Source organism: Rhinopithecus bieti, unplaced genomic scaffold, assembly GCF_001698545.2.
Source record: "Rhinopithecus bieti isolate Rb0 unplaced genomic scaffold, ASM169854v2 scaffold_31446, whole genome shotgun sequence".
Classification (NCBI taxonomy): domain Eukaryota; kingdom Metazoa; phylum Chordata; class Mammalia; order Primates; family Cercopithecidae; genus Rhinopithecus; species Rhinopithecus bieti.
This window is the reverse complement of record NW_016813612.1, coordinates 941,114-964,894: the sequence shown is the minus strand read 5'-3', so window position 1 is coordinate 964,894 and position 23,781 is coordinate 941,114. Positions and strand designations below refer to the sequence as shown.

General features: G+C 38.6%; 1 protein-coding gene across 2 annotated transcripts in view; it reads left to right on the top strand.

Moving 5' to 3' along the window:
* The first annotated feature begins 8 nt into the window (after positions 1 to 8).
* MYRIP (myosin VIIA and Rab interacting protein) overlaps positions 9 to 23,781 on the top strand; it is a 411,738-nt gene continuing 387,965 nt past the window's right edge. For both annotated transcript variants that reach the window (XM_017848758.1, XM_017848757.1), the window contains exon 1: positions 9 to 322. The gene's annotated coding sequence lies outside the window, so the exon portion shown is untranslated. The remainder of the gene's footprint in view (positions 323 to 23,781) is intronic.

Genomic DNA, 23,781 nt, shown 5'->3' with positions numbered 1-23,781 from the left:
GCGGCTGCGGCCAGGCTGGCCCTAGCTGCCTGCGGCGCGGGCGCCTCCCTCGCAGCCGCTGCTGCCGACGCCGCCGCCGCGCTCCCGCCTCCTGTCGGTTCCCGGGCTCCCGCTGCGGCTGCAGTTCTGGCAGCCGAGCCCCCGCGGTGCTGCAGCCCAGCTTTAGCGCGAGACCGACCCGCGCCCCTTCCTCGCCGCCGGCAGCCTCTAATCCACGCGCCGCGCTGCGGCAGGTGCCTTGGGCGCACTGAGGCTCGGTGGCCTGAGCCCGGCCGCCATCGATGACCCCGGTCACAGACCTGCTTCAGGCTGGCCAACCCGTGTGAGTACCGTCCGCCTCCCTCTTCTCCCCTGTGGCAGCTTTGCGCCACTCTCCCCTCAACATTGCCGCAACTTCGGGGGTGGGTGTGTGAAGGTGTGGAGGTGTCTCTCACGCTCCCCCGCAACCCGTGCGCGTCCGGAGCCAGGAACCCTAGGCGCGGCCAGTCAGCCTCTGCGGAGGGGCGAAGGGCGGGGGTACTTGAACTTGCTCAGGGATCATCGCGGAGTCAGAGTCTCCTCTTTCTCTCGCTGCTGGGGCGGGAGCTCGCCTCTGCGTTTCCCTCGCGTTTTCCGATCCCGGCTGGCCACGTAGCGCTTGGGCTGCGGTTCACCGCGTACCTACTGCGCTGCGGGCGCACAGGCGGGACGCCTCAAACCATCCGGTAAGCGCCCCGCAGCAGCCCAGCTCGGTGGACCTGACTCTTTCAGACTCTTAATTTCTGTAAAACGGGGCTAATCAGGGACTCGTTCAAGGTCACAGCTGATGCTCAGAGTTAGAACACAGGTGGATTGCGTCTGGCCCTCGCCTGCGGGCTGCCTGGGGAGGGGAGCGCTGTTGGCGGGGCAATCACTTCAGCTTCATCCCGTATTCCTCCTCATACTCCCTTTCCGCCACAGCCGCCAGACTTGAAAAGGTAGGGAGCCAATCCCAGGGGGCTCTACATAGATTTGGAGGTAACGGCGGGGAATCTTCCTGATGGAGGCGTGGAGCGGAAAGATTCAGTGGTGGGAACCCCAAGACCTGAGGCTTTTTTGGAGCACTTGCTCCCCTTCTTGTTCCTTAATTTACTGACGTCTTGGCAGGGTAGGGGAATTTGTTCTTAAATCCGTCCTGCTCCTCTTTTCTTTTTCCAAATAAGCACTGTCCCCAAGGATAAGTACGGATCCCAAAACTCTTAAATGCACACACCGGTTTGGGCCTAGGGACTTCCTAAGAGAAGCGAGTACGCTGTGAGCTTGGTTCGCTAACGTTGGCTCCTATCTGCTCCTAGAAAATGCCTTCAGTCTGGCTTCATTTCCAAGCTCTCCATCTCCCCGACCATGATCTCGATTTGTTGATTTTCCTGATACTTTCTTAGGGGAGGAAGACTGAGACTGGGGGCTGGCCAGTCTTGGTGTATGTAAATGACGTCGGATGTGATTCTTTTACTCCAGATCCTTTGAGGTGGCTCCAGTGGGGCCGCCTGTGGTGTTGTGGGCGCTTCTCAGAGCTCTGGGCTGGGGAGAGGGTCACCTAGCCTCTCTTGCAACTCAGCCTCCCCCACCACAACTCTGAAACTCAGCCATGAGATCACTACTTAGTTTTGTGGTGACTGACCAGCATCTTTGAACCTGAACTTTTTCATTTATAAAATGGAATAGTCCCCGCCGCCTTTCAATCTTGCCAAGGAACTTGGCGTTCAGAGGATATGATAAATGTGGCAGTGCACTGGGGGTTTATTAAAAAGTCGAAGGAAGATGGTTCAAGGCATCCGGGGCTATAGGTGGAAATGGAGGTAATTTAAAAAATTTTTACAGCAATATCTGGGACCCTGTTTGCAGATTTAAAATCTTCTTTTAGAGAAATTTAGTTTACCAAGACTTTGAACATACTGCTTTCCATCTTCCTGCTCATGTTCCTTTGCCTGGCCATGGGCAGCTGCATCTCTCCTAATTACCCACCCCTACCTCCATCTGCGAGCTGTCTCTGTGGGCCAGAAGCTGTGTCTGTGGGACTGTTTCTGGAAAGTGGGGGGAGGCTCTGTGTGTGTGTTGTCTCTGAGGAGTCAAAGTGTGACTCTAGAGATGGTGTGTATCTCTTGGTGGTGCAGTGTTCTGTGTGGTCTGGGTTTCATCGGTGTGTATGGTGGAAGAAGGGAGAGTTTTCTGGCTGCAGAATTTGTTCACTTTTGAGAAAGTGAAGTGTTAGCCATACTCAGCTCAGTCATTTAAACTAGCAGTAGCATAGATTATGTCCTGTCTCCTTTCTCCCTGCCCAGAGGGATTCCCGATGGCTGAAAATATCCAGTAGAAAACAAGGCTTCCCCTGATTTTGCCTTCGAGTTATTTTTGTGTATGCACAGACTCTTGTCTGAAAGCCAAGTTAAAGGGAGATGACTGATCAGACCTTGGTGAATTTAACAGTCTACTGAAGTATAATTCCAGAAAATAGTGCAGTTCTGAAGGATACATTCAATGGATTTTCACAACTGAGCACACCTGTGTAACCAGTGCCCTGATTAAGACCAGAATATTTCCAATCTTCCCATTACCCCTACCTACAGGCACCATCCTCCAAGGGTAGCCATCATCCTGCTTAGTTTTATCAGGTTAGTTTTATTTTTATTACTATTGTTATTTATTTTATCATTTTAGTTCCCAAGCTAAAATGACACTTCTTGATGATTTTCTACCTCCTTTTTAATAAATGCAAACCAAGAGTAGTTATACCTAAACCAGTACAGAAAAATAGAAGGAAGAATTTAGCCTTACAATCTGAGTGAAGAGTGACTTGGTTGTCCCACCACACCCTGATCATTAGTTATTTGGTGGTGTAACAAACCTGATCCCAGATGTAACAGTGCCGACATTGGTCAATGGAGGCTGGCTTGTTCCCATGAGAGCTTTTTCGCAGAGTGAATTAAAGTAATGCAAATATGAAATTATGTGATATTAAAATATGAATGAAGAAAAACTGAATAGATTCTCATTTGATACATAAAAATGAAATATTTTGAATTCCTCGAAGATAAAAAGTTGACAGAGAATCAGAATTTGAAAGCTGACTGATTTATGAACTGTTGATGTCGTTGCCACATGGTGGCGCCAGGTTGGCTGGAGAACTGAAATACCTACCATCTTTTCCCAAGCTCTCAGAAAGGAATCCCAGGAATAAAATCCAACAACTCAGTATCTCCGAACATGATTTCCAACTACTATTTTCCATATCTAGCAAGTAGATCCCTTGTGTGGTCCCTACTACTAAATCCATGGGTAGAACTCTATCCCAGCTCTTTATGAAGATGGCCCGTGGGATGGGGCAGGTGCTTGCTGGAGGGAGCTGGAGGTGAGACACTGTTGCCTTTTCCTCAGTAAGATGGAGTTAAGGTGGTATGTCCTTGTGATTTGAAAGAGGGTTAACTGAGAAGCAAGCTTAGGTCACCTCATCCTACCCCAGAATCTTTTCAGAGGTTTGAGGGAAGGAGTTCTCATTCCAAAGGCTGGTATCTCCTTTCACAGAGCCCTGTCCATGCTGAACCTGGAAGAATATATAGGCCTGGCTGTATTGTTGCTAGAAGACATGTCCCAACATCCACACTACTGTTGCTGGAAGACATGTCCCAACATCCCACAGAGCACGCCCAAGTTACCCAGGAGATGTGGGGATGTTGTATCCAGATATGGAGAAGGCTAAATGGACCCAGCTGGTGCCCTTCTCCCATCCATCACCTTTTGTTTTTATTGTCAGCATGACTGAGATGCTGTTTAGAAGATTGTATTCATTTGGTGGCTTCCATGCCCATAATCACCAAGAGTGTTGAGTGTTTGTCATGTGCTGGACACTATAATTATATTTATTTACTCTTCACAATAGGAGGAGGATGGCTTTCCCATTTTATGGATAGAGGAACTGCTCCTTGACTCGGCCGGGCGCGGTGGCTCAAGCCTGTAATCCCAGCACTTTGGGAGGCCGAGGCGGGCGGATCACGAGGTCAGGAGATCGAGACCATCCTGGCTAACATGGTGAAACCCCGTCTCTACTAAAAAAAATACAAAAAACTAGCCGGGCGAGGTGGCGGGCGCCTGTAGTCCCAGCTACTCGGAAGGCTAAGGCAGGAGAATGGCGTAAACCCGGGAGGTGGAGTTTACAGTGAGCTGAGATCTGGCCACTGCACTCCAACCTGGGTGACAGAGCGAGACTCCTTCTCAAAAAAAAAAAAAAAAAAAGAAAGTTACACACTCTACGTTTACACACTATGAAAGCCAGAGTGAAGGTTAAGAGCCGAGTCCCTGAGACAACATCCCTAGCTGAGTTGTACTCTTCTACAGCGGCCAGGAGGTGGAGGGGAGTCTTTTTTTTTTTTTTTTTTTTTTTTGAGACGGAGTCTCGCTCTGTCACCCAGGCCGGAGGGGCGTGGCCGGGTCTCAGCTCACTGCAAGCTCCGCCTCCCGGGTTTACACCATTCTCCTGCCTCAGCCTCCCGAGTAGCTGGGACTACAGGCGACCGCCACCTCGCCCGGCTAGTTTTTTGTATTTTTTTAGTAGAGACGGGGTTTCACCATGTTAGCCAAGATGGTCTTGATCTCCTGACCTCGTGATCCGCCCGTCTCGGCCTCCCAAAGTGCTGGGATTACAGGCTTGAGCCACCGCGCCCGGCTGGGAGTCTTATATATAACTCTTTTGTCCTCCCTGGCACCTTCTCTAGCACTTTACATGTAGCCACTTAAGTGTAAGTATGGAATTGCTGTAAATAGAAAATTCTGTCATAAGCAAGAAGGACAGTGAAAGATGAGAACTTGGGGTCAATTCCATTCAACCTGCAATGTTGGGACTCAGTGTGCCTACTAGAGTGTGTAGTTTTATTATGTGTTTAAAACGCCATGTTATGGACACCCGTCTTATCTATTTTTTGTGATTTTTTTTCACCTAACACTTTTTTACATGTGTTGATAACATATATTGATCATTGTAAATCTAGTTGATTCATTTTAGCTTAGCATTCCTTTGATATGCCACAGTTTATATATTGATTGATAAAAGATTTTTCTATCTCTTGCTATTATTAAATATATTTCAAGGAATATCCTTGACAAGATCTTGTAGAAATGTACAAGAGTGTGTCTTGGGCATATATCCTCAGAAGGCGAATAACTGGGTAGTAGGATATGTATGCTTAAATCAATATTCATCTGTTATTTTAGCTCTCCTAGGTTTGGCAGGTTGCCCTCCTACTGCATTGTGTTGGAGTTCCTTGTATTCCCAAATCTTTGGCTGTGACTGGTATTAATCAGATGTTTTGATTTGGGCTAATCTGAAAAGCATGGAATGTATTTCACTGCTCTTTTACTTTGCATTTCCCTTAAAGATTATCTTTTTAATATATAGTTTTAATATAGTTTTACAGTTTTCTTTTTTGTGTCTTGCCATTGGTTTTTTTTTACTGGCAAAATTTTGTTTTTCATAGTTGGGTCTTTGAACTCCTCTGAAATTTATATATCTGTGTTGTTGAGGCAGGGGTGTAATTGTTTTCCATATTGAAAACCATTTACCCCATTATCATTTCATGAATAGTTTCCTATTTTCTCACTTATTTTGTTGCCATCTCTGACATAGGCTAATTTCTGTTATATCCTTGGATCTGTCTCTTGACTCTCTGTTCTACTCATCTTTTTGTGATTCCTGAGCTAATACCATTTCATTTAATTATTAAAGCTTTATAATAAATCTTCTCTTCTTACCCTTTTCCCCTAAAACTGTCTTGGCTGTTCTTGATGCTTTAGGCTTCAGCATGAATTTTAGGATCTATCCCTTCCTATGAAAATTCCTGTTATAATTTACATTGAATCTAAAGGTTAATTAGAGGAGACTTTTTATCTTTTCACTATTGATATGTTCCTTTCATGGACATGGCCTATCACTATACATTATCTTTTAGGTCATTCTGCAAGACTTGATAATATTCTCCATAAAGGTCTGAAACTTATATTAGGCACCTTATAGGTTTTCATTATCATTTTTCAATTAACAGCTCTATTGAGGTATAAGTCACATACTATACAATTCACTCATTGAAAGTTCACAATCAGTGTTTTTAGTAAATTTGCAGGGTGTGCAGCCATCAACACAATCTAATTTTAGAATATTTTTGAACCCTGCAAAATAAACCCTGTACCCATTAGCAGTCATTTCTCGGTTCTCATCCCTCCAAACATCCTGCCACACACCCAGCCCTAGGTAACCTTACCAATCTACTGTCTAAGTCTATACATTTGCCAATTCTGGATATTTCATATAAATGGAATCATACGGTAATATAGTGTGTGGCATTTTGTGTCTGGCTTCTGTCACTTAGTGTCATGTTTTCAAGGTTATCTGTGTTGCTGAATGTATCATTGCTCCATTCCTTTTTACTGGTATATTTCATCATATACATACATCACATCTTAGTATCCCTTCATTAGTCCTTAGAAGTTTTATTGCTCTTGTGAATGGGATCATCTCTCCTCTAGCTACATTTTTAAAATTGGTTATTGCCAGTATATAGTAAGGGGGCTGGTTTTATGTATTCTAATTTTCTATTTAGCGTTTTTGTTGGCTTGTAGATTCTCTGGATGTTCTGTAGAAAGCCATAGGTACTACAAGTAATGGTGGTTTTGTTTTTTCTGTTTTAAAACTTTATATATTTTTTCCTTTGCATATTACACTGCCTAGGGCCTCTGGCATAATGTAGAGTAATAGTGGTGATAATGGACCTCCTAGTCTGGTATGACTTTGATAATGCTTTTAAATATTCACCAAGAGTATGATGGTTACTTTAGGCTTGTGGTAGATACGCTTTAACGTGTTAAGGAATTGTATACTTTTGGTATTCTAATAGTGTTTGGTTTTTTCAATTATGCTTATGTTAAATGTTTATCATATTCCTTTTTTATATCATCTTTAACAAAGTTGAATTATTAGCTATAATGTCAATTCATTTTGTTTTCCTTCCAAAGTTTATATTATGAAAACATTATATTTTCAAGCGTAAAATTATATTTTAATGTTGAATTTGCCTTTTCAAATCATACTGACACCCTATCCTGAGGATAAACTCCCCTCGTAGGTATTTTTCTTTCTTCTCTTACTTGAGGATCAGCGTCTTGAAGAAAGATCAGACTAACTGAAGAGTTTACCAAGGCAATCTGAACAGTGCCTGGCACATAAGTATTAGTTATTATCATAACTATACAATGTAGTTAGTAATAAATTATCAAAGAACATTGATTTGGAGTCCTGAGGAGGAGGATTCACTAGGGGGACGCCTGCCCAAATGGAGTGGCTAATGGGGAATGTGGGATTTGACCTGGCGTTTGAAATTAAATTAAACTAAATGTGTTAATATAAAACGTACTTATAGAAATATAGGCAAACAGAAAGAAAAAAGTAAAAATCACCTATATTCCCACCACTTAGTTGCTTTTGAAATTTTTATATATTTTTTTCCAGAGGTCATTTGATATTGTATACATAGATGCAAACCTTATAAAATATTCATTTTCTGAATCTCACTAGTTATTAAGCCTTCATAATGATAACAGCCTTCACGTCATCACATGAAAACATTCATTAATGGACTGTCCACTTATATGTAGGTCCCCATTCTGATGTCTTAACATAGTACTAATGAGTTCCTGTCTACTAAGCATCATTTTCTTTATGGGCCAGTTATATAGGATTTTATTGGACATGATAGTGCAAATTCATTGTAGAGTAGAATTGCAAATCTTGCAAAAGATGGAGAACTTCGTGAAATTGATGAAACTAGGTTGACAATCTGCAGAAAACATTTGCTCATTGTTGAACACATTGATTGCTGACAGCCTTAAACCTGGTAAGGATTGAAGAAAGAGACAGTATCTGCTGCTCCAGAAGAGAATGAGTTGAATGACAAAATAGGGAGAGGTCTTTTGATGCCGATACTCAAATAATTTTGCTAAAAGTGATACTCTTTCTGAGCTTGTCAAAAATGTCAAATGCTCATTGAAGGATGTTTTGTACTCTTTAAGTTTGCTGGGAAATTTATGCCCCAAATATGAAAACATGATTTATTCTAAGGTAACATTTTCCACCAGAAATATAATGCTGGGAGTACATGTAGTTTAAACTCTTCTCATGGGCACATTAAAATGTTTTTAAAAATGGTGGAACTAATTTTAATAATATATTTAATTTAATTCAGTATATCAAATATACTTTTGTATACATTTCAAGATATAATCAATATAAAATTATCAATGAAGTGTGTGACATTCTTTTTTCTATACTAAGTCTTTGGAATCTAGAATATATTTTATACCCACAACACATTTCAACTGGACTAGTCACATTTCAAGTGTTCAGTAGCCACATGTGCTGGATAGTGTGGTTCTAAGAACTAGTGTAAAGTTGTATATCAAAATTTGCTAAAACATTAAATAAAATGTATCTTCTTGTTTTTTCTCCCTTAAAAGGTAATACTAATCAAAACTTTATTTCCCTTTATTTACTGTGATATTTTAAGTGGATTCACTTTAACTGACTTTTCTCTGGTAACAAGTATCCTTGAATAATATGGACCATATGAATTTTTTTTTTAAATAAAGTGATACTTTAAAAAGCTTAACAACATGTCAGCAACTTTAATGCTAGTATTTATTCTTCTGTCATTACTTTCATCCTTCAAATAATCTGTTTAATCTATATACCATAATTTGTTCAATGAAACCATTCTTTTAAGACACTAGGCACTTTAGACTTTTATTAACTTCAACTTTGTAGACATTCTTTGTTTTCTTGAGATGAAGTACTTTGTCAAAGTTAGTTTACTTTAAGCTTTTGATATATATTTTCAAATAACCCTCCAGAAAAGTTTATAAATTTATCTTGCCATTAGTAGTATACGAGTATGCCAAATTCCCATGCCTTGCCCTTGATAAGTATGATTATTAAATAACAATACTAGTTTCTTGGGCAAAAAGAAGAACCCCAGAACCTTGCTTTTTATTTCACCTTTCTCTACCGGTGAGGCAGAATGTATCTGCATATTTATTGGCTCTTCATGGCCAACTTCACTATAGAGTTATCCATGGAGGTTGCTTTTTATTTCCTGTGCATTCTGTAACTTGCATTTATTACTTGGTGTTTTTGAAAGAATAGTTAAGTCGTTTTACCCAGATCGTGTTCATTTTTTTAACTACTAAATACCTTTCCATGATATGAAATAACATATTTTTTAAATGTGTTTTTCTATGATAGACTTTTGATTGTTTCTTTAATTTTTGGGGGGTATTACATAGATGCATTCAGTAAACATCCTTGAAATTTATTTATGCACATGTACAAGAAACTCTTGAAGATATATGCCTAGAAGTGAAATTGCAGGGTCTTATTTTATGTAAACTTTGAATTTGACCATTTGATGCCAAATTACTCCCCAAAGTGACAATACTAATTTAAATTGCTATAGCAATGTAGATGGATAGTATCTGTCACATTAAAGACATAATACTACAGAAGGAAGAACAAAGATGTTAAAGGAGAAAACATATAGGTATATGTTTTTGTGTATATATAAATATCCTAAAGTTCAAATAGAAAGCTCAGAGGTTTTTGACCTTTTCATTTTGAATATTGCATCATATAAATGATTATACATAAATATATCATAAACCTTATATAAATATTTACTGGCCGGGCACAGTGGCTCATGCCTGTAATCCCAGCACTTTGGGAGGCCGAGGCGGGTGGATCACCTGAGGTCAGGAGTTCGAGACCAGCCTGACCAACGTGGTGAAACCTCGTTTCTACTAAATACAAAAAATTAACTGAGCATGGTGGTGCGTGCCTGTAATCCCAGCTACTTAGGAGGCTGAGGCAGGAGAATTGCTTGAACCCAGGAAGCTGAGGTTGCAGTGAGCCAAGACTGAGCCATTGCACTCCAGCCTGGGTAACAAGAGTGAAACTCCATCTCAAAAAAAAAAAAAAAAAAAAAATTACCTAACTGGGGAGAACTGGTAAGAGTTTAAATGGTCAGTTATTTAGTAGTGCCTTTAATGAGGACAGACTACAAGAGGAAGTAAGCACCTGTTGGGGAGAACCAGGAAAGCACCTCTGTCCAGCTCTGCCCCTGTCTCCCCCATCCTGGGGGGTAGATTCTACCATTGGACGATTATTCCTTTTTGTCTTCTCTTCTGTTAAAATTTAGAAGACTTTTGTTGGGGTAACTCCAAAGTAACAATGTTACAGTAACACCCTAATGTGAATGAATTTATGTGATCAATTGCTAGTGACAGGAAGACCAGAACAGCGTGACACTACCAGAGGTTAGTGAGGAAATGGCTGATAGGTGGACTTGGTTGGGGGATGGGCTGGATGATTTACTAAAAGAAACCTCACCCACTTCCAACTTACCCTAAGGATGAATTCTGCATTTCTGCAGGGAAAGCAAAAGGAACTTTATGAAACTGTGTGCCTAAAGGCATCCAGAAAATTGTTTTTCGTTTTTTATTCAATCATTACCTTCCCTAGATAATTGAGTTAAATTTTCTGTGTATATTTATATATCATCATCTGGGGCAAGAAAAAGCACTGTGTGGAATTCCATTTTGTGCCTGTGGTTTACAATGTGATACCACTGATGAGACAGATGTGTGATCTGCGGCTGGGATACACAAATCCATGCTGTGGGCCGACAGTTTAATCTTACTGAGCTGACACTGGGGAAGAGAATGCAAGACATGTGTGCCCCAGGAAGGGTGAGTGCCTGGAAAACAGGTGCCCATGACCTCGGGATCTAATGTGACTATTTGCCAAAAGCCTCAAATAATCTTCTGACACTGAATCCTGATGGCTCAGGTAACTGTCCTGCGATATGATTCTCTCTTTTTGGTATGAAATGTAACTATCTCAAAAGTGTATTGAGTCATTTTCTAGGCTGGCAAGCCCAGATAACAGGATTCTGGTGAAATCTTTGGGGAAAAGAAAAATACCCAAGCCTCTTTACATGATGGCTTTTTTTTTTTTTTTTTTTTTTCTGAAGAGATCCAAATCTGTGTAAGCAGTATTTCCAGTTCCTAAAACCTCTTTCTGACTCCCTCTTGAAAACCTCTGTCTCCAACATCATTTCATTTTATCCATGTAGCTCCAGCCTCAGAAAATATGGCAGGTGCTGCTTTTGTGTTTGTGTTATATGAATATGGTTTTGTTGTTTTGTTTCTTCTGAGAAACAATTTATTAATCATTAGGGATTTTGATTTACTAGAATGATACGTAAATAGTATGATGTTTGAGATGAGTATCTTTCTTTTACAGCTAATTATAAGAAAAATCAGAAATGCTGTTTTAATTGTTTTAATCCTTGTTCAAAGTCTTTTAGAAACCCACCAATCAATTTTTCAGCTCTGTGGTCCAGTGAAGGTCAGGTGCCTCTCCTAGAACTGCAGATCTTGCAGTCTGGTTCTGGAATGTTGCTGAGATCCCCTAAAGGCTCCTTCATGCTCCCAGGTCTGAATCCTTCCTTTTGCACGTTCCAGGTACCTGATGCATGTTCTTTCCACTGCCCCTGCCACCACCCATTTTCTGCTTGGGCTCCTTTTCCCTTAGGCTGCTGCTGATGGTGGATAGGGATGCAATGCTGACATTTTCCCTTTCTCTGTTATAAATGAACCGAAAGCAACAAAGAGAATGAAAAACAGAAGACCAAACATTTTTCGCAAATCTGAAAGATGGTTAAAATTGCTTCCCCAAAAGTTGGAAACATGGCCAGAAAAAGTGGGATCATGGGAGTTGCATGGAAGGAGGCAGAGAGATGTGCTCTGCATGTTTAGTCAGGAGCACTTGAAGGTGAGATTTTCTAGTGGAGTGCAACACCCAAGTCTCTTGTATGTAGTGGGATAAGGAAGCCTGCAGAGGCAGCGAACACTTCCTGCTGTCCACCACTGCCCACCCCCGACCCCTGGACCACCCCGCCCTGACTTAGTGTCTTCTTTGCCTTTTGGCCAGTCTCTCCAGGGTTTTTACTTGTTCTTTTCAGACTTTCCAAAGGGCCAACTTTTGGCTTTGTCTTCTCTATCCTATCATTGTTTCTATTTATTAATCTCTGTTCTCATCTTTATTATTTCTTTCCTACTACATCTTGAGTTTTTTTCCCCCTAATCTCCTAAATTTATATGATTAATTCATTAATTTACAGCTTCACTTCTTTCCTATATATGCATTCAGGACTATAAATTTTTCTCTAAGTATTGCTTCAGCAATGTTTTTATTTCACAAGTTTTGATATATAATTTTGTTATTGTTCACATGTAAGTTTTTAAAATTTTCATTATAATTTCTTCTTTGAGTTATGACTTATTTATATGTTTTTTCCTAGAACTTTTTAATATTTTTTTTTCTATTTTAATTCATGGTGACTAGAGAATGTGGTCCACATGATTCTAGTTATTTGAAATTTGTTGATGCTTGTTTTGTGGCCTGGTACATAGTCATTGTTCATAAATGTTCCATAACTTCTTGAAAAGAAAGTTATTGGTTGCAGAGATTCATATCTGTTTATTAGCTTAAGTTAGTTAATTATGTTATTCAAATATTCCATTTTTTACTGATGTTTTTGCAGTTTGGTTAATCAGTTATTGAAGGAGAAGTATATGAAGGCCAATTTATTAATTTAATCTTGTGCTTTCATTTTGTTTTGCATATTTTGAAGGTGCATTTTTGTTTAAGTATATACCATTATGAGAAACCCTCTTAGTCTCTAGTAATACCTCTTGTTTTTAAGTCTGTGTTTAATAGAGCTATACTGTACTATATTTTTAAGTTGACATATCATAATTATACATATTTATGGTATGTAGTGATGTTTCAATATATACGGTGTACAGTGATCAGATCAGGGTAATTAGCATGTCCATCATTTCAAACATTTATCATTTCTTTTTGTTAGGTACATTCAATGTCATGCTTCTAGCTATTTGAAACTCTATAACAAGCTTGTCTGTGGCCCGCGGGCTGCATGCGGCCCAGAATGGCTTTGAATGTGGCCCAACACAAATTTGTAAACTTTCTTAAAACATTATGAGTTTTTTTTTTGCGATTTCTTTGGTGCTTATCAGCTCTCATTAGTGTTATTGTATTTTATGTGTGGCCCAAGACAATTCTTCTTCCAATATGGCCCAAGGAAGCCGACAGATTGCACACCTCTGCTCTGTAGCATATTATTATTAGCTATAGTCATCCTGTAATGCTGTAGAACACTAGAATTTGTTACTCCTATCTAGCTGTAATTTTGTATCCTTTAACAAATATCTCCCTTTCTCTACCCTTCCCAGACTCTTTCTACTTTCATTTGTATGAGGTCGTTCTTGTTTTAGCTTCCACAAAAGAGTGAGAACATGCAGTGTTTAACTTTCTTTCCTGACTTATTTCACCTAACGAAATGTCCTCCAGTTCCATTCATGTTTCCACAAATGACAGGATTTGATTCTTTTTTATGGCTGAATAGTATTTCATGGTGTATATATACACCACATTTTCTTTATCCATTAACCTGATGTTGGACACTTGGCTGTTGTGAGTAGTGCTGCAATAAACATGGGAGTGCAGATAGCTTTTCTCTTTCTTTTCTTTTCTTTTCTTTTCTTTTCTTTTCTTTTCTTTTCTTTTCTTTTCTTTCTTTTCTTTTCTTTTCTTTCTTTCGGCAGAGTCTGAGTCACCCAGGCTGGAGTGCAGTGGCATGATCTTGGCTCACTGCAACCTCCGCCTCCTGGGTTCAAGAGATTCTCCTGCCTCAGCCTCCCCAGTAGCTGGGATTAGAGGTGCCTGCCACCATGCCTGGCAAATTTTTGTATTTTTAGTAGGGATGGGGTTTTGTCATGTTGTCCAGACTGGTCTTCTGACTGAAAGTGATCTGCCCACCTCAGCCTCCCAAAGTGCTGGAATTACAGGCATGAGCCACTGTGCCTGGCCAGATGTCTTTTCAATACACTGATTTATTTTCCTTTGAGTAAATGCCCAGTAGCCCAGTAGTGGGACTGCTGGATGATATGGTAGTTCTACTTATAGCTTTTTGAGGAATCTCCATACTGTTCTCCATAGTGACTGTCCTATTTTATACTCCCATCAACAGTGTGTAAGTGTTTTCTTTCCTCCACATCCTTGCCAGCATTTGTTTTTGTTTTTGTTTTTTTTGTCTTTTTGATGATAGCCATCCTAACTGGGGTAAGATGAAGCCTCACTGTGGTTTTGATTTGTATTTTCCTGATGATTAGTGATGTTGAGTATTATAAATATATTTGTGGGACATTTACATATATTCTTTTGAGAAATGTCTACTTAGAGCATTTGCCTTCTTTTTAAAGAGTTTTTTTTTTTTTTTCTGTTGAGACGTTTGACTTCATTTTATATTCTGGATATTAATTTCCTATAAGATGAATAGTTTGCAAGTATATTTTTTCCCATTCTGTATGTTGTCTTTTACTCTATTTATTTATTCTTTCTTTTGCTTTGGAAGCTTTTAGTTTGATATAATCCCTTTGCTTATTTTGCTTTGTTTCCTATGCTTTTGAAGTCTTATCCATAAAATCTTTTCCAGATAAATGTCCTAAAGTATTTCCCCTATGTTTTCTCTAGTAGTTTTATAGTTTTGTGTCTTGCATTTAGATCTTTAATCCATTTTGAATTGATTTTTGTTTAAGGCGAGAACTGGAGGTATAGTTTCATTCCTCTGCATATAGACATCGCTTTCTCAGCACCATAATTTAAGAGATTATCCTTTCCTAGGTGAATGCTTTTGGTGCCTTTGTCAAAAATCGGTTGTAGATACGTGGATTAATGTCTGGGTTCCTTCTTCTATTCCACTTGTCTATGTGTTTGTTTTTATGGCAGTATTATTATGCTGTTTTGATTATTACAGCTTTGCAGTATATTTTTAAGTCTGGTAGTGTGATATCTCCAGCTTTGTTCTCTTTGCTCTGGATTGCTTTGGCTTTTTGGGGTCTTTTGTGGTTCCATACATAGTTTTGAATTTTGTTTTCTATTTTTGTGAAGAATGCCATTAGTATTTTGATAGGGATTATTTCATTGAATCTGTAGGTTGCTTTGGGTAGTATGGCCATTGTAATTATTTTCATTATTTTGAATCTTGAACATGGGATATTTTTCCATTTGTATTCTCTTCTATTTTTTTTTTTTTAATCAGTGTTTTGTAGTTTACTTTGTAGAGGTTTTTCACCTCCTTGGCTACATTTATTTCTAGGAACTAGGTATTTTGTTTTATTTTTTTGTAGCCATTGTAAATGGGATTGCCTTCTGATTTCTTTTTCAGCTAGTTTGTTGTTTGTGCATATTAATCCTACTAATCCTACTGATCGTTATTTTTTTCTTTTTAACAGACAGTATCTCACTCTGTTTCCCAGGATAGAGTGCAGTGGCATGATCATGGCTAACTGCAGCCTCAAACTCCTGGGCTTATGTGGTCTTCTTGCCTCAACCTCCCAAGTAATTGTGACTATAGGCATATGCCACCACATCTGGCTAATTTTTAAAAATTTTTTATGGAGACAAGGTCCAACTATGTGGCCCAGGATCATCTCAAACTCCTGGCCTCAAGTGATCCTTCCACCTTGTACTTCTAAAGTGCTGGGATCACAGGCATTGAGCCACTGTGCCCAGCCAATGCTATTGATTATTGCTTGTCGATTTTGTATACTGCAACTTTATTGAATTTGTTTATCAGTTCTAAGAGCTTTTTGGTAGAGTATTTTGATTTTTCTCAATATAAGATTATGTCATCTGCAGAGACAATTTAACTTTTTCTTTCCTATTTGGATGCCCTTTCTTTCTTTCTCTTGCCTACTTGCTCTTACTAGTACTTCCAGTACTATGCTGAATTAAAGTGGTGATAGTGGACATCCTCATCTTGCACTAGTTCTTGGAGAAAAAGTTTTTGAGTTTTTCCCATTCAATATGATGTTAGCTGTGGGCTAGTCGTATATGGCTTTATTTTGTTGATGCACTTTCCTTCTATACCTAATTTATTGAGAGTTTTTATCATGAAGGGATGTTGGATTTTATTAAATTTTTTATTTGCATCTATTCACATAATCATATATTATCGTTTTTGCCCTTCATTCTGTCAATGTGATGTATTGCATTTGTTGATTTGCGTATGTTGAACCATCACTGTATCCTTGAGATAAATCCCACCTGATCATGGTATATTATCTTTTTGACATGTTGTGGGTTTTTTGTTTGTTAAGGATTTTTACGTCTATATTTATCAGGGATATTGGCCTGTATTTTCATTGTTATTTTCTGATCTGGTTTTGCTATCAGGTCTATGCTGGTCTGGCAAAATGAGTTAGAAATAATTCCTTCTGCTTCAATTCCTATGAATAGTTTGAGAATAGTTGGTGTTAACTATTCTTTAATAGTTTGGAAGAATTTAGTGGTGAAACCATCTGATACTGAGACTTTCTTTTTTGGGAGACTTTTTACTACTGATTCAATCTTGTTACTTTTGTAATTGGTCTGTTAGGTTGTCTATTTCTTCTTGATGCAATCTCGGTAGGTTTTTATAAGAATTACATGATTTATATCTATATTTCATGAAACATACAGTTGAAATAATAAATCAGTATATCTATGTCATTCTACATATATTTACACATTTCTAATAGCTGAATTGAATATCACTTGAAATTTTAATTAATTAAAAATTCAATTAAAATTCAGTTTAGTTGCATTAGCTATATTTTACACACTCAATAGCCACCTATGGCTGGTGGTTCCCATATTGGGCAGTGCTGGTAGAACCATCTTGTGGGATGGTTTATAAATTTTTGCATTTCTCATGTATGTAAAGAAAAGATAAACTAAAATTAAATATTCACAACCAAGTTAAAGGAAGAAGTTAGAGTTACTTGCATTGCACCTGGCACTCTGTTGGTCAGAAGGAAGTTGAGACTCTTATTTCTATAAAATTGGGAATGTGGGAAATGTTGGAATGTAGAAAATAAGTAGATGTGTGAGGTATCTCTTGCTGCTCCTTCTGCACTCTTCTTCCTCTCGCCCTGTGTGCGTTCTCTGCATCATGAGAACATGGCTTTATTTATGTTCTGGAAATGGTTTTAGTGTTTCCTTTCTGAATAGGGAGGAATCTTGGATTACAACACAGAATATGTTTGTAACCACCTGGCACAAATTTTCTTCAAGTTATTCTCCTCCAAATTTGTTGAAGAATTTCTCAAATAATTATCTTTCCAGTGGAAATGGATGTCTTGCATTGCTTCCTTTCTTCCTATTAGAAATGTGAGAAATTCACTTAATTGCCAGAGAGAGGCACAGAGGCTGAGACCTTGTATTTTCTACCCTTTTAGATTCATTAAACTGAAGTAGGTCTCAAAAAAGCTTTTGGGACTTGAGATGACATGCATTCAATACTTAATATTTACATTGGATAAACTTGATAAAGAGGACAAATTTTAAGAAAACACTAGCAATCTCTAGCTTGGGGAGTTTGGAGCACATAACACTCATTTCTTAAGTAAGAAAAAATGAAAACCTAATTAGCATCAAAAGCAAGTTTTGTTTTTTAAAGACTTTATACAATTGTTTAGGGTTCAATGTGGAAGGAAAGAAATAATTTTAGTGTAAAGCAGTGCCCCCAGTGAACACCCAGAAGTAAGATGATTGAGCAGTAGGAATGTTGTCCTCTATGCCAATTTTTCCCCATTCGTGTGGCTTCACTGTTTATATATTGCATTTCAGGCAGATGCTTGAATATATATCTTTAGGAGCCTTAATATTCTTTTTTTAATCATTAATATACTTAAGTTCTAGGGTACATGTGCACAACGTACAGGTTTGTTACATAGGTATACATGTGCCATGTTGGTGGACTGCACCCATTAACTTGTAATTTACATTAGGTATATCTCCTAATGCTATCCCTCTCCCCTCCCCCCACCCCATGACAGGCCTGGTGTGTGATGCTCCCCTTCCTGTGTCCAAGTGTTCTCATTGTTCAATTCCCACCTATGAGTGAGAACAAATGGTGTTTGGTTTTTCGTCCTTGCGATAGTTTGCTGAGAATTATGGTTTCCAGCTTCATTCATGTCCCTACAAAGGACATGAACTCATCCTTTTTGTGGCTGCATGGTATTCCATGGTGTATATGTGCCACATTTTCTTAATCCAGTCTATCATTGATGGACATTTGGGCTGGTTCCAAGTCTTTGCTATTGTGAATAGTGTTGCAATAAACATACGTGTGTGTGTGTGTCTTTATAATGGAATGATTTATAATCCTTTGGGTATATACCCAGTAATGGGATGGCTGGGTCGTCAAATGGTATTTCTAGTTCTAGATCCTTGAGGAATCGCCACACTGTCTTCAGGAGAAAGAAATAAAGGGTATTCAATTAGGAAAAGAGGAAATCAAATTGTCCCTGCTTGCAGATGACATGATTGTATATTTAGAAAACCCCATCATCTCAGCCCCAAATCTGCTTAAGCTGATAAGCAACTTCAGCAAAGTCTCAGGATACAAAATCAATGTGCAAAAATCACAAGCATTCTTATACACCAATAACAGACAAACAGCCAAATCATGAGTAAGCTCCCATTCACAATTGCTTTGAAAAGAATTAAATACCTAGGAATCCAACTTACAAGGGATGTGAAGGACCTCTTCAAGGAGAACTACAAACCACTGCTCAGTGAAATAAAAGAGGACACAAACAAATGGAAGAACATTCCATGCTCATGGATAGGAAGAATCAATATCGTGAAAATGGCCATACTGCCCAACATAATTTATAGATTCAATGCCATCCCCATCAAGCTACCAATGACTTTCTTCACAGAATTGGAAAAAACTCCTTTAAAATGCATATGGAACCAAAAAAGAGCCCTCATTGCCAAGACAATCCTAAGCCAAAAGAACAAAGCTGGAGGCATCACACTACCTGACTTCAAAGTATACTACAAGGCTACAGTAACCAAAACGGCATGGTACTGGTACCAAAACAGAGATATAGACCAATGGAACAGAACAGAGCCCTCAGAAATAATACCACACATCTACAGCTATCTCATCTTTGACAAACCTGACAAAAACAAGAAATGGAGAAAGGATTCCCTTTTTAATAAATGGGGCTGGGAAAACTTGCTAGCCATACGTAGAAAGCTGAAACTGGATCCCTTCCTTACACCTTATACAAAAATTAATTCAAGATGGATTAAAGACTTAAATGTTAGACCTAAAAACCATAAAAACCCTAGAAGAAAACCTAGGCAGTACCATTCAGGATATAGGCATGGGCAAAGACTTCATGTCTAAAATACCAAAAGCAACAGCAACACAAGCCAAAATAGACAAATGGGATCTAATTAAAGAGCTTCTGCACAGCAAAAGAAACTACCATCAGAGTGAACAGGCAACCTACAGAATGGGAGAAAAATTTTGCAATCTACTCATCTGACAAAGGGCTAATATCCAGAATCTACAAAGAACTTAAACTTACAAGATAAAAACAACCCCATCAAAAAGGAGCCTTAACATTCTTAGCCTTAGACCCAGTCATCTTATTTCTGGGAACCTACCCTAAGAGAAAAAATTCTTTAATATGGAATACCCTTTATGCATAAAAATGTTTATCATAGTCCTCTATGAAATAGCACCAACTTGGAATCAACCCCGATGTGCAACACTAGGGAACAGGTTAGTAAATAGATCCACTTGATAAAAGATAATGCAGCTATTAGGAGTGATGCTTAAAGGTAATCAGACTAACATGGAAAACATGCTTGAGATAAAGCGTTTAGTGAAAAAAGAAGCATGCCATTTGTTTATTTTACTAAAATTATGCTGTGGCATTTCCAATTTAAGTCTAAGAATATTTTCATATGACATAAATTATGCTGTAATAAGTAATATTTCTTTACCGCAAAATAATCTAATTATAGCAATTATTTAATGGTAGCTGTGAAAATTTTATCACAAAATGTTAATTGCTATTAAAGTTTAATGGTTCATTATATAAATATAATTTAAATATATTACACATTCCAAGATAAATGTACTATATAATCACATTATTTCTGCCCAAATATTTGAAAGATAAGGAAACAAGACATCACAATCAGGAAAACTGAAAATGAAAAGTCACTAAACTTGAGAAAATATCATTTTAGTCATTGAATGCTAAAAAGTCACTAAACTTGAGAAAATATCATTTTGGTCATTGAATGCTAGGAATAAAAAGAACAGGAGACAACTAGTCTCCACAGAATTTAATATGTACGGACAATTCATAGAGGGGACAGTGGGTGAATTTATTCTTTACTTCCATGTCAATAAGAATGGATGAATTCCTTAAAAACCACTGAGACAGAAGAAGACATTGAGAATGAGTTAAGTGAAATATGCTTTTTATTGATCTATTGATGTGTCCATGTAATTTGAATATGAAATAGCAGAACCCTGTTGTGAAGCTTATCCATCTTAAGACAGAAGGAAGCACAGATAGAAAGTTTTGGAAACTTCTTACACAAGAATTCTGCCAAATAGTGAAAATAATTTCTAACTCCTGTTTATTATTTTTCTTAAGGACTAAAATCTTTGTTTTAAAAACTATATCCTGCAAACTCTTTGAGAGTTGCTGGGGGCGGGGGCTGTAGTGAGGGTGGGGAACCAACTGAATAAAAGAATAGACAAAAGATTGGCAGATTTTATCCCTCAATCTTGGCAAAATACAAATAAAGTGAAACATATCACAAATATTTTATTAAGTATTTAAAATTAAAATCTGTTTTGAATAAATATATATAATTTTTGATGCAACAGAAAATGTTATTTGAAGATGAGAAAATAACATGCTGTTTGTGAAGGCACACTATAAATAATTAAGTTTTTTTATTATACTTCAAGTTCTGGGATACATGTGCAGAATGTGCAGGTTTGTTACATAGGTATACATGTGCCATGGTGGCTTACTGTATCCATCAACCTGTCATCTACATTAGGGATTTCTCCTAATGCTGTCCCTCCCCTTTCCCTCCATCCCCAAACAGGCCCCAGTGTGTGATGTTCCCCTCTCTGTGCCCATATGTTCTCATTGTTCAACTCCCACTTATGAGTGAGAACATGTAGTGATTGGTTTTCTGTTCCTGTGTTAGTTTGCTGAGAATGATGGTTTCCAGCTTCATCCATGTCCCTGCAAAGGACATGAACTCATTCTTTATGGCTGCTTAGTATTCCATGACGTATATGTGCCACATTTTCTTTATCCAGTCTGTCATTGATGGGCATTCGGGTTGGTTCAAAGTCTTTGCTCTTGTGAATAGTGCTGCAATAAACATATGTATGGATGTGTCTTTATAATGGAATGATTTATAATCCTTTGGGTATATACCCAGTAATGAGATTGCTGGGTCAAATGGTATTTCTGGTTCTAGATCCTTGAGGAATTGCCACGCTGTCTTCCTTGATGGTTGAACTAATTTACACTCCCAACAGTGTAAAAGTGTTCCTTTTTCTCCACATCATCTCCAGCATCTATTGTTTCCTGACTTTTTAATGATCGACAATCTAACTGGCATGAAATGGTATCTCATAGTGGTTTTTATTTGCATTTCTGTAATGACCAGTGATGATGAGCTTTTTTTCATGTTTGTTGGCCACATAAATGTCTTCTTTTGAGAAGAGTCTGTTTATATCCTTTGCCCACTTTTGGATGGGGTTGTTTTTTATTTCTTGTAAATTTGTTTAAGTTCCTTGTAGATTCTGGATATGAGCCCTTGGTCAGATGGATAGATGGCAAAAATTTTCTCCCATTCTGTAGTGAAGCAGTGATCCTTTCCCACCAGTAGCTGCGGGGAGTCTGTCCCTTGCAGACCCTTGACCCGGTGACAGATGAATAAAGTACACTGGCACACAGATATTCTGCTGTGCCAGTCCAGCTGAGGGTCTGAGGTCACTCACAGACTCCGAGGAGAGTCCTGTAAAAAATGGCAGCTGCCGCCCTGAGCAGCTTGCACTCCAAGCATTTATTTAGTATAGAATTAACAGCAGAAGCTTTGAGTAACACACTTGTGGATAATTAACATGGTTAAGAGAATAGTTCTAGGAATGATTAAAGCTCAGGTACTGTGGTCTAGAGTAAATACCATTAGGGGGCAATTTTCCTGGTTGACCTCCCCCCGAGAGGGCCATCTGTGTCAAAGGTTAGTTAATGGAGGTAGGGTAAACAGACTTAACTGGGGAAGACTCTATTGTCCCTAGCATTTACCCTATGACCTAATGCTGTAAGGTAAGACCCAGCTGCCTTCAGCCTGTTCAATTATTACAGCTATGTAACCTTTCAGCCTTCCAAAAGTTTGTGACCGTTCCCTGTAACTTTCCCTAATATTTCCCTTTAATATTTCTGCCACCATCCTGAGTGAATCCCAACACTGTAGGTTGCCTGTTCACTCTGATGACAGTTTCTTTTGCTGTGCAGAAGCTCTTTAGTTTAATTAGATCCCATTTGTCAATTTTGGCTTTTGTTGCCATTGCCTTTGGTGTTTTAGTCATGAAGTCTTTGCCCATGCCTGTGTCCCAAATGGTATTGCTTAGGTTTTCTTCTACAGTTTTTATGGTTTTAGGTCTTATGTTTAAGTCTTTAATCCACCTTGAGTTAATTTTTGTATAAGGTGTAAGGGAAGGGGTCCAGTTTCAGTTTCCTGCATATGGCTAGTCAGTTTTCCTAACAGCATTTATTAAATAGGGAAACCTTTCCCCATTGCTTGTTTTTGTCAGGTTTGTCACAGATCAGATGGCTGTAGATGTGTGGTGTTATTTCTGAGGCCTCTGTTCTGTTCTACTGGTCTATATCTCTGTTTTGGTACCAGTACCATACCGTTTTGGTTACTGTAGCCTTGTAGTATAGTTTGAAGTCAGGTAATGTGATGCCTCCAGCTTTGTTGTTTTTGCTTAGGATTGTCTTGGCTATATGGGCTCTTTTTTGGTTCCATATGAAATTTAAAGTAGTTTTTTCTAATTCTGTGAAGAAAGCCAATGGTAGCTTTATGGGAATAGCATTGAATCTATAAATTACTTTGGGCAGAATGGCCATTTTCATGATATTGATTCTTCTTATCCATGAGCATGGAATGTTTTTCCATTTGTGTCCTCTCTTATGTCCTTGATCGGTGGTTTGTAGTTCTTGAAGAGGTCCTTCACATCCCTTGTAAGTTGGATTCCTAGGTATTTTATTCTCTTTGAAGCAATTGTGAATGGGAGTTTACTCATGATTTGGCTGTTTGTCTGTTATTGGTGTATAAGAATGCTTGTGATTTTTGCACATTAATTTTGTATCCTGAGACTTTGCTGAAGTTGCTTATCAGCTTAAGGAGATTTTGGGCTGAGACAATGGGGTTTTCTAAATATACAATCATCTCATCTGCAAACAGAGACAGTTTGACTTCCTCTCTTCCTGTTTGAATACCCTTTCTTTCTTTCTCTCGCCTGATTGCCCTGACCAGAACTTCTAATACTACGTTGAATAGGAGTGATGAGAGAGGGCATCCTTGTGCCAGTTTTCAAAGGGAATGCTTCCAGCTTTTGCCCTTTTAGTATGATATTAGCTGTGGGTTTGTCATAAATAGCTCTTATTATTTTGAGATATGTTCCATTAATGCCTAGTTTATTGGATGTTTTTAACATGAAGGGGTGTTGAATTTTATCAAAGGCCTTTTCTGTA